This window comes from Oryctolagus cuniculus, chromosome 6 (assembly GCF_051225735.1).
Source record: "Oryctolagus cuniculus isolate XC-2025 breed Fujian yellow rabbit chromosome 6, ASM5122573v1, whole genome shotgun sequence".
In the NCBI taxonomy this organism is placed as follows: Eukaryota; Metazoa; Chordata; class Mammalia; order Lagomorpha; family Leporidae; genus Oryctolagus; species Oryctolagus cuniculus.
Genome location: NC_142872.1, coordinates 102,048,950 through 102,059,077, shown reverse-complemented (window position 1 = coordinate 102,059,077; position 10,128 = coordinate 102,048,950). Strand labels below are relative to the sequence as shown.

Here is a 10,128-nt window from a genome sequence, read left to right as displayed (position 1 = left end):
TTTCTCTCTCTCTCTCTCTCTCTCTCTGTGTTCATGTGCATGTGTGTGCGTGTGTGCCTCTGCCTCTCTGCAACTCTGCCTTTCAAATAAATAAATAAATCTTTAAAAAATATGAAGCATCAAATGTCCGCTTTGGAAATAAATCATCCTAAGGGAAGTAAATAATCCAATTTTAATAAGTTAGTAATTATTTGCTAAATATAAAATTGTTAAAGACTAGAAATAAAGACACTGGAAATAAAGACTGTACAAAAAAGAAACTCAGGATGAGGAATGTTTTTAAAGATTTATTTATTTATTTATTTATTTGGAAAGCAGAGTGACAAAGAGAGAGAGAGAATCTTCCACCAGCTAATTCACTCGCCAAATGTCTGCAACAGCCAGAGCTAAGCCAGGTTGAAGTCAGAAGCCTGGAACTTTATTGCAATCTCTCACGTGTGTGGCAAGAACCTAAATATCATCACCTAAGGTCATCATCCTCTGTGTCCCTGGTGCATTGCCTGTAAACTGAATCAAAAGCACTGAATAGGGGCCGGTGCTGTGGCACAGCGGGTTAACGCCCTGGCCTGAAGTGTTGACATCCCATATGGGTGCCAGTTCTAGTCCTGGCTTCTCCTCTTCCAATCCAGCTCTCTGCTGTGGCCTGGGAAAGCAGTAGAAGATGGCTCAAGTCCTTGGGTCCCTGCACCCATGTGGGGGACCCGAAAGAAGCTCTTGGCTCCTGGCTTCGGATTGGCGCAGCTCTGGCCATTGCGGCCAATTAGGGAGTGAACCATCGGATGGAAGACTTCTCTCTCTCTCTGCCTCTCCTCTCTCTGTGTGTAATTCTGACTTTCAAATAAATAAATAAATCTTTAAAAAAAAAAAAAAACACAGAATATCCAGGATTGCATCGGTACTCCAATATGGGATATGGGTGTCCCAAGGAGCAGTTTAACCTGTTGAGCCACAATGTCCACCCTGATGAGGAATATCTTTCTACAGTGTTGTGATACAGTTCGCAGGATATCCGATTAACCCACCATATTTGTGGCTTCAATCAAACATGAATTGAAAAGAAAGTCTGACTATACATAGACATTTTTCTTGCATTCTTGCATTATTCTCTGAACAATATAGTATACCAACCATTGACATGGAATTTACATTTTATTAGGTATTAAAATAATCTTGTGATGATTTAAAGTATAGGTGAGGGTATGTGTATGTCATATATAAAACTATATCATTTTATGTATGGAACTTGAGGATCTGTGGATTTTTTATTCATCCAGAGTCCTGGACCCAGCCCTCATATAAGCTTAGAGAAAACTTTATTGTCACACACATAGTAACTACAGTAGATGGAAGTATATCAAAACATATGTTGATCTATGAGGTCGTAATGATTCTAAAAACACAAACATTCTTTGTTTCACCTTTGGGGGGGGTCTTCAGAGAACAATTATTTTCTAAAACCTTCTGAAAGGAAATAAACTTGTCTGTATATTACCTCTCCTGTGTGACTGGCACTTTAGGGTAACCAAATAGTTGATGATGGAAAATTTCTTCTTATCCAAGTGTTCCAGTTAATGAAGAACACGTGACAGAAAACTATCAATTTGTAACTCCTAATAAAATATTAGATATGAGTCATGTTTTTCAAGAGCTTCTAAACCATTGAATGATAAGCCAAAGAAAATCTGTTTAGTGGATGGATTAGGCCAATGACTGAATTTACTGACCAACTAATATCATTAGAATCCATTGACCAGAAATTCTCTTATGTCCTTATAAAAATAAATAGCACCACTTGTACAGTGTGAAGTTTTATTTCCAAAAGACAAGGGAGGGAGATTGGGAAAACAGGAAATGGGAGGAATCTCAAGAGATTTAAGAGATTATCAATTAGTATTGATGGATGGATTTGTTTGCATTCTGTCTCAACAGTCGAAATATTTAAGAGAAAATTGGGGTTATTTGAATATGGACTGAAATATTTTATATTAAAATAACATAACTACTGAATCTCAGTGATCAACATGAGTTATACATTTATGGTTAAAAAGATGTGATTTTATAAATTTGCTTTAGCTAATCTATAAGCTGGGTGGTAAAGTGTACTGAAATAATGTTGACCAGAACAGATCCCTGTTAATGTTTGGCACAAACACATAGAAGAATGTGGCCTTGCACCTCTGGAACTTCAAAGGCTCCTGGCAATGCATAAACATTGCCAGGGCCCAGAGACCACATCTGCTAGAGGTGGCTGTGGTCAGGACAGCTTCAGTACCTTGAAGGCAGTATTGACACAGACGTGAAAGCTGTTCATGTGTCATAAAAAGTACCCTTGGCAGGGACAACACAGTTTTTAAATGGGTCTCTTTGATGAAGTGTCCTCAAAAGGTTTTATAGGCAATAAACTTGTTGACAGAAGACTTCACAAAATGCGGCCAGAAAAGAACAGAATCAAGAAAATGATCAGGCAGGTTGAATTAATGCATGTATATGTCAGCACACTAGGGAATTCTAAAGGTATCACAGGAAGTTTGAGGGAGTAGACCTGAAGTTCTTAAATATATTGGGTATTGTAGTACAATACCCATCTTCCCAAAAGATATGTTCATGTTCTATCCCCAGAACTGTAAATGAGACCTTATTTGGAAAAAGAGGAGTTTTTTGTGTGTTTAACTTAAGGATCTTGGGAGAAGGATTCGCCTTCCCTGCAGACTTCTGAAACAGAAGCAAAACCTAGGCCTGGAATTTAGAGTTGGCATTCTCTTTGCTTCTTTCACTCTCCTTCATCCCTAGAGGCCTGGCCTTAAGTCTCCTGCAATTAGACTAAATCAGGTATTGTCTCTGCTTATTCTCTCTCTCTAGGGGTCCCTGTTTGCCATCCCCTGTTTAGAGATTTCTGCTCCTGAGTCATTCTCACTCTCTCTAATACATTTTTTCTTAAGAACTGAGTTTAACAACAATGTAGGTGATCCTTCTAATTTCCTGGGATGATATTGCATGAAGTCCTTTACCTCAAAGGTCTTCTTACATACATTATTTTTGCCTCTCATTGCCCTGGTACTTTTAAGCACTTCACTCTCCAAATTTTAAATTTCCTCTTAACTCTGTTTTGTATCCTTGAGTTCAAAACCTTTTCATTTCACCAGGAATGAAGATTCATTTACATATCCAATTTTAAGGTGCTACATCCTCCAACATGTCCTGACTTTCCTCCTTGCCCCAGATTTAAATTCCATGGTCCCTTTTTAAAATGATTACCCAGCTTGTCACATTTCCTGCTTTCTTTTGTTTCGTTCACTTTTTTATCAAAATCTTGTTGAGTCCATGTCACAAGTCACTCTGTGCTCTTGGTCAGCTGAACACTCCTAGAGGATAAGAATCAGGGAAGAGATGTATAATTTGGGACATGCTCAAGCTGACTTGCCCCAAATGGTAGAGTTAGAAACATACCAGGGGATTCCAATTCAATCCCATCAAGGTGGCATGTACCAATGCCATCTCACTATATCAAGTGATCAATTTCAGTTCACAATTGATCATAATGAAAGGACTAAGAGTCAAAGGGAGCACATAAACAAGTCTAGTACCTGCTAACACTAACCGATGGAATAAATAAAGGGGAGAGTGATCCAACATGGGAAGTGAGATACTCAGCAGACTCATAGAATGGCAGATGTCCTAAATAGCACTCTGGCCTCAGAATCAGCCCTAAAGGCATTCAGATCTGGCTGAAAAGCCCATGAGAGTATTTCAGGCATGGAAAGCCAAGACACTCTGGCAAAAGATCTCTGCGAGTGAGATCCCAGTGGAAAGAACAGGTCTTCAAAGAAGGAGGTACCTTTCTCTGAAGGGAGGAGAGAACCTCCACTTTGACTATGACCTTGTCTAAACAAGATAAGAGTCGGAGAACTCAGAGGGCTTCCATAGCCTTGGAAACTCATGACCGGAGCATAGGGAGACTACTGATGCCATAGACAGGAGTGTCAATTGGTAAAGTCAACAACAGGAGTCACTGGACACTTACTCCTCATGTAGGATCTCTGTCCTTAAGGTGCTGTGTATTGAGATTTAATGCTATAACGAGTACTCAAACAATATATTTCACTTTGTGTTTTTATGGGGGTGCAAACTGTTGAAATCTTTACTTAATGTATACTAAACTGATCCTCTGTAAAAAAAAAAAAAAAAAAAAAAAAAGAAATTATCAACTCCCAACTTGACTCTCACTGGGATTAAACATGACAATAGGTCTGATCTGATTTCATCATCATTTAAAAAATCATCTATTATTTTTCACTTTATGTTTCTGTGTGAGAGCAAACTGTTGAAATCTTTACTTAATGTATACTAAGCTGATCTTCTGTATATTAAGATAATCGAAAATGAATCTTGATGTGAATGGAAGGGGAGAGGGAGTGGGAAAGGGGAGGGTAGTGGGTGGGAGGGACGGTATGTGGGGGAAGCCATTGTAATCTATAAATCGTACTTTGGAAATTTATATTCATTAAATAAAAGTTAAAAAAAAAAGAATCAGGTCCAAGTATCATTTAAAAATTGGAACCCACCTATCAGAATCTGTTCCTACAATTTATTCTTTCTTCCATTCTACTAATGATTATTTTATGCTATGTTCTGCCTCCTCAAACCATCCACTCATTCTTCTGCACCCTCACCCTCAATAAAGACTGAACCATGTTTTACTGAGAAATTAGGAATAATTAGAACCAGACTTTCAGCACCTTGTACCACCATTCAGTTGCCAAGAGAATGTGCCCCCTTACACAACACCATTCCTCAAATACAGTAGATAAATTTTGTAAATTATTAGCTAAGATGGCTCTCTCCACTTGTTTAGTCGACTGCATCACCTTTCTTAGATAGACTCCAGGACATTGCTCCAGCAATTCTCAGCTCTCATTTACATTATAAAATCTCTCTCCACTTAATCCTGAATCATTCCCTTCAGCTTACAACCTTATTGTTATTTCTAACTTTTGAACAAATCAACATTTAATCCAATTTCATCTCCAGCTACAACTGATTTTTGCTCCCATTTACAGCAAAAATATTAAGTATTTTTATTCAACTGATAAATTGCATTTACTATGTTATATATGCAATGTTTTTTATCACAATGAATAAAAGTGTTTTCTACACTTAATGTTCCCAACTTCTATTCTTTTACTTTTCTTTAAATCCAGTCATTCAGTCTTGCAACATACCCAATAACTTTTCAAGTTAACCAAGGATTTCCATGTTGTCAGTTCTCAGTGCTCATTTTATTTATATATCAGTTTTTATTGATATAGTTTATTCCTTCCTCTGTTGGTGAAAAAAATTAATTCATGTTTTATTTGAAAAGCAGAGGGACACACACACGTAAAGAAAGAGGCACAAAGAAAAATATTGTATCTGCTGGTTCACTCTTCAAACATCCACAACAGCTGAGGCCAACATCCACTTCAAACATCCACTCTATCTGAAGATGGAGCAGAGGTCTCAATCCAGGTCTTCCACAGGGGTGAGAGGGACCCAATATTTGCACTATCACTTGTTGCCTTCCAAAGTCTTAACAAGTAAGAAGCTGGAATTGGAAGCAGAGGAAGAACTCAAACTCAGGCACTCTGTTGTGGGGTACAGGCTTCCAATGCAGTGTCTAATCCCCTGCACTAAACACCAACCCCCTTTTTTAAAATCAGTAGTTTTTACTACTTGATTTTCAAAGATTTATTGTCTCTCAGCTTTCCTTTCACATTCCTGGCCTCTCTTTGTTTGTATTATTTAGCAGAGCTTCCTTATACCCAAATGTCTTAACATTAGTGTGTATCAGAATTTAGCCTTCAAAATTATTTCCCATCCTATCTATACTCCCTTTGTGATTCACTGGTTTTAATGGCCATACAATATATGCTAATGACCCTCAATTTTTTATCCACCTTAGTCTGTTAGCATTCTGTTTTCTATCTACAGCTCCATGCTATTCATCTGCACATGGATATAGAACAACTAATTCAACAAGTCTAAAACTGGATTACTGAACCCAAACCTGCTCCTTTTCAAGTGTCTCCAATCCCAGTTAATGACTGATCCGTTCCTGAGGTGGCTAAAGCCAAAAACATGGTGTCAATCAATAAGTCAATATCCAAGCCACTAAATAATTCTGTTGATTTTGCTGGCTATAACTGAAAAGTGCATCTGAGTTAAGTCACTTCACACTCCCCACCACCATCACTACCCTAGTTATTAAACTATTGGTCCCTAATTTTTATTTTTGTTTCTTTTCTAGATTTTACTTCTTGCTCTTTTTTTTTTCACCTCACAAAATATAAAGTGTTACATAGCAATGAGATACAAATGTCAAAAATACTTCATACAAAAGAAACCCACCCATCAAAAGTTTAAGAAAGTTAAATTCTCTGAGAGCGGTGGATGGGCTTCCTCCTGATGATCTCCTAATTCCTACTCATCGTAGGACTTGTCCAGAATGTTCTATTTCTCCAGCAAAGGGTTTTCTCACAGGTGGTGGCCAAGCGCGGAGCCATCGCCATCCCCGCCCTGCATCTCCATCTCCATCTGCTCCTGTGTCCTGGCTGTCATTGCACGCGGTGAAGCTCTGCGTCCTTCTCCCTCAGGAGCTGGCTTTCACTCATGTCCTCTTTGTCCACTTTCCTGCAGCAGCTCTTGGGCCTTCTCAGGGCAGAAGTTATCATAGTGAAGGTCCTGGGTCAACTCGTGCAGGTCCTGCATGTGGGTGATGCACATTGTTCTCAGCTTCAGAAAGTCGCTGTGCTCTGAGTTCTCTACTTTCACAACACCCTATGGGTAGAGGCAACTTCTGACCTTCTTGCCTTTGGCTTCAATCAGCTGATTGGATCCAATCACAGAAAACGGGATACCAGCCTTGAGAAGTCTAGTCTGCTCTTTAAATCTGCATTCTTATCTGATTCTGCATTAGGTAAGTGATGGATTTTGATGTTCTTCAATTTCATCCAAAATCCTTTTCTTTGGTGGCTCCCCTTGCTTCAGAGTGAGGGTGTTGGCTTTGCAATGACAGGCACTATGTTATTGTGTATGACCTTCATAAATGTGACATCTAAGAGCTGGAATCCATGTGCAAAAGGTGAAATGAAGTAAAAGCAACAGTACACCCAGTTACCAAGCCTGTGCCACGTGTTCAGGTACCACTCAAACTGCTCAGCCGTATAGGAGATGATTGTCTTAAAGCAGTCCCTGCAGTTGCTGGCATCACCGAGACCGGGCACATCCACCAAGGTAAGGCAAAGCTTGACCCCTGGCTCTTTAATCTCAGCAGTAGAAGCCTCCATCTGAACAGTTCCTTCAATTGTCTCTGCAGCTCCTGGTATGATTCTTTCTGGGATTCCTATTCAGTCATGTTTATCAGAGTTGATTTTCCCAGACCTGATTCACCAACCACCATCAACATGAACTCAAAAGCTTTCTCTTTATTTTTTTTTAAGATTTATTTATTTTTTTTGAAAGAGTTACACAGAGAGAGAAGAAGAGGCAGAGAAAGAGAAAGAGAGAGATAGATAGAGAGAGAGGCCTTCCATCCACTGGTTCACTCCCCAGTTGACTGCAACAGCTGGAGCTGCACCTATCTGAAGCCAGGAGCCAGGAACTTCTTCCAGGTCTCCCACATGGGTGCAGGGGCCCAAGGACTGGACAATCTTCTACTGAAAAGCTTTCTTTACTGATTTTCAGTGAACTTGATTGGAAAGATTTGCAAATGCAACATAGCCAGGACTTTCTGTATTTATAAACTGAGTTGGTTGTAGCTCAGACATCTTTTGTGACCTTTCATCCCCTACCTGCCCAAAGACCAGGCACTGACTGATTGTGTTGCACACACTTCTTGCTCTTTTCTTTTTTTTTTTTTTTTAAGATTTATTTTCATTTACTTGAAAGACAGAGTAAGAGAAAGAGACAGACAGAAAGTCACTCACACGGAGAAATCTTCCATTTGCTGGCTCACTCCCCAAATGGCTGCAACAGGCAGGACTGGACCAAACTAAAAGGAGGAGCCTGGAACTCTTATCTGTGTCTCCCAACTGGGTAGCAGGGGCCTAAGCACTTGCATCATCTTCTGCTGCTCTTCCCAGTCGCAACAGCAGGGACTTGGATTGGAAACAGAACAGCCAGGATTTGAACAGCAATTTAACCCATGATGTCACGATGCTGGCCCCTTACTTCTTATTCTTTTCTGATAAAACCAGGGACACAAATTCTTGTTCATAGCTGGTTTTCCATTCTGCTTTCATGTTTGACCTAGCTCCTGTTGTGATCCATGTTCTCCCTGATCTTGTAATCTGGATCATTTGGTAATACCATTATCCCCTCAGCAATTATATTCCCTAAATTTGATCATGTTATCTTTCTACTGCCTGGATGATACCAGGCTGTGTGATCAAATCAGTTTCCCTAGTCATTCCCTAACACTCTCTGGTGCATGTTTTTCCTTTCCTTGCAGGAATACAGGTTATTTCTCAGATCTGCATATATCCAAACTCAGATTTTAAGTTATCTTCTAAACAGAACTTAGAGCCATGTGTCTCAACTTGCAGAAATGCAAAAATAGCAGATGTTTTAAGAGCTCCTGGCAAGCTTAGACCTACTAATCCAGGGTATCATTTGTTAAAGTTTTCCTGTTATATGTTGAAGAATATAAACTTGGCCATTAATATTTATTCATCTCTCTCGTGATTTATCTGTAAATGTTGCTATTTTAAAACCTTAAACAACATGCTATGTTCATCTGTCAGCATATGTGCATCTGCCTTCTCCCAAAATTATGCAGAAGAAATGACAGAAATGTTTGGGAATTTGATTTTGCTAAAAGAGAAAGTATTTGTAAGTTTTTGAAGATGAAGTCTGGTGCAATATAAAGAACCCTTCCTCGTCCTAGAAGGAGGCCTCAGTAGAAGCATTTACAGACGGCATGAGACAAAGAGATGCAGGAATGATGGCATGTACTGCCGTCATGGTTAGGACATTGCTTAGGATGCCTACATCCCATACTGGACGAATGCTCCTGATTCTAGTTTCCCACTAATAATTACCATAGGAAATAGCAATAATGACTCAAGTAGTTGGATATTTGCTTCCTAAATGGGAAGCTCATATTTGAATTTCTTGCTCCTGGCTCCTGCCTGGTCCAGCCCTGGCTCTCACAGGCATTTGAGGAGTGAAAGAATGGATAAAAAAAATTCTCTCTCTCTCTCTCTCTCTCTCTCTCTCTGCTTTCATCTATCTCTCTACCTTTCAAATAAATAAGAAAATAAACACATAAGTTTAAAAAAAAAACAGACACAGGAAAGAGGGTCCTTGGCTAGGTACGTGTTTATGTAAAAGTAAGGGATTGGCCAGCATGATCTGAGTCCCTGACTACAGCTCCACATCTGATGTGAGAAGCTGATTTTCCTTATGAGGTCTGCCAAGTAAAGCTTTTGCTATTATCCATAATGAGACCTGAAAAAAATCACATATAGGTTTTTAAAGAGGAAAGGGATTTTGACCTCTCTAAGCACACTCCAAATATTGCCAATCAGCGATGCTCACCACAGTCTTAGTATACAGGGATTTTACTGGGGGTGAAACACACAGTTGTGACTGGCCTTGGTCTACAGCTCCTGTGGAGGACAAGTGCTACAGTAGGACCCAAGGTCCTTACCACAAATCACAATGTAGGCATACACTACCGGACGTGGTCCAAGCTCATAGGTAAGCACACATGTTCTTATGAGGTGGGACATTCCATGGGCTAAAAGAGTGCTTTTCAGGAGCTGTGAGAAAGAACTGGAACTTTCTATTGCCAAAAGAATTATATGCAAGTGTAGAGTACAGATGAAATTCAAGAAAGCATACCAGGGCCAGTGCTGTGGTGTAGTGGGTAAAGCTGCCGCCTGCAGTGCCAGCATCCCATATGGGTGCTGTTGCTCCCCTCCCAATCCTTCTTTCTGCTATGGCCTGAGAAAGCAGTAGATGGCCCAAGTCCTTGAGCCCCTGTCCCTGCGTGGGAGACCTGGAGGAAGCTCCTGGCTCCTGGCTTCAGATCAGCGCAGCTCCGGATGTTGTGGCTAACTGGAGAGTGAACTAGTGGATGGAAGACCTCTC

General features: G+C 40.0%; 1 pseudogene; it reads right to left on the bottom strand.

Moving 5' to 3' along the window:
• Positions 1-6,510: 6,510 nt before the first annotated feature.
• On the bottom strand, positions 6,511-7,802 carry LOC100344393 (septin-2-like; annotated as a pseudogene).
• Between the last annotated feature and the right edge of the window lie 2,326 nt (positions 7,803-10,128).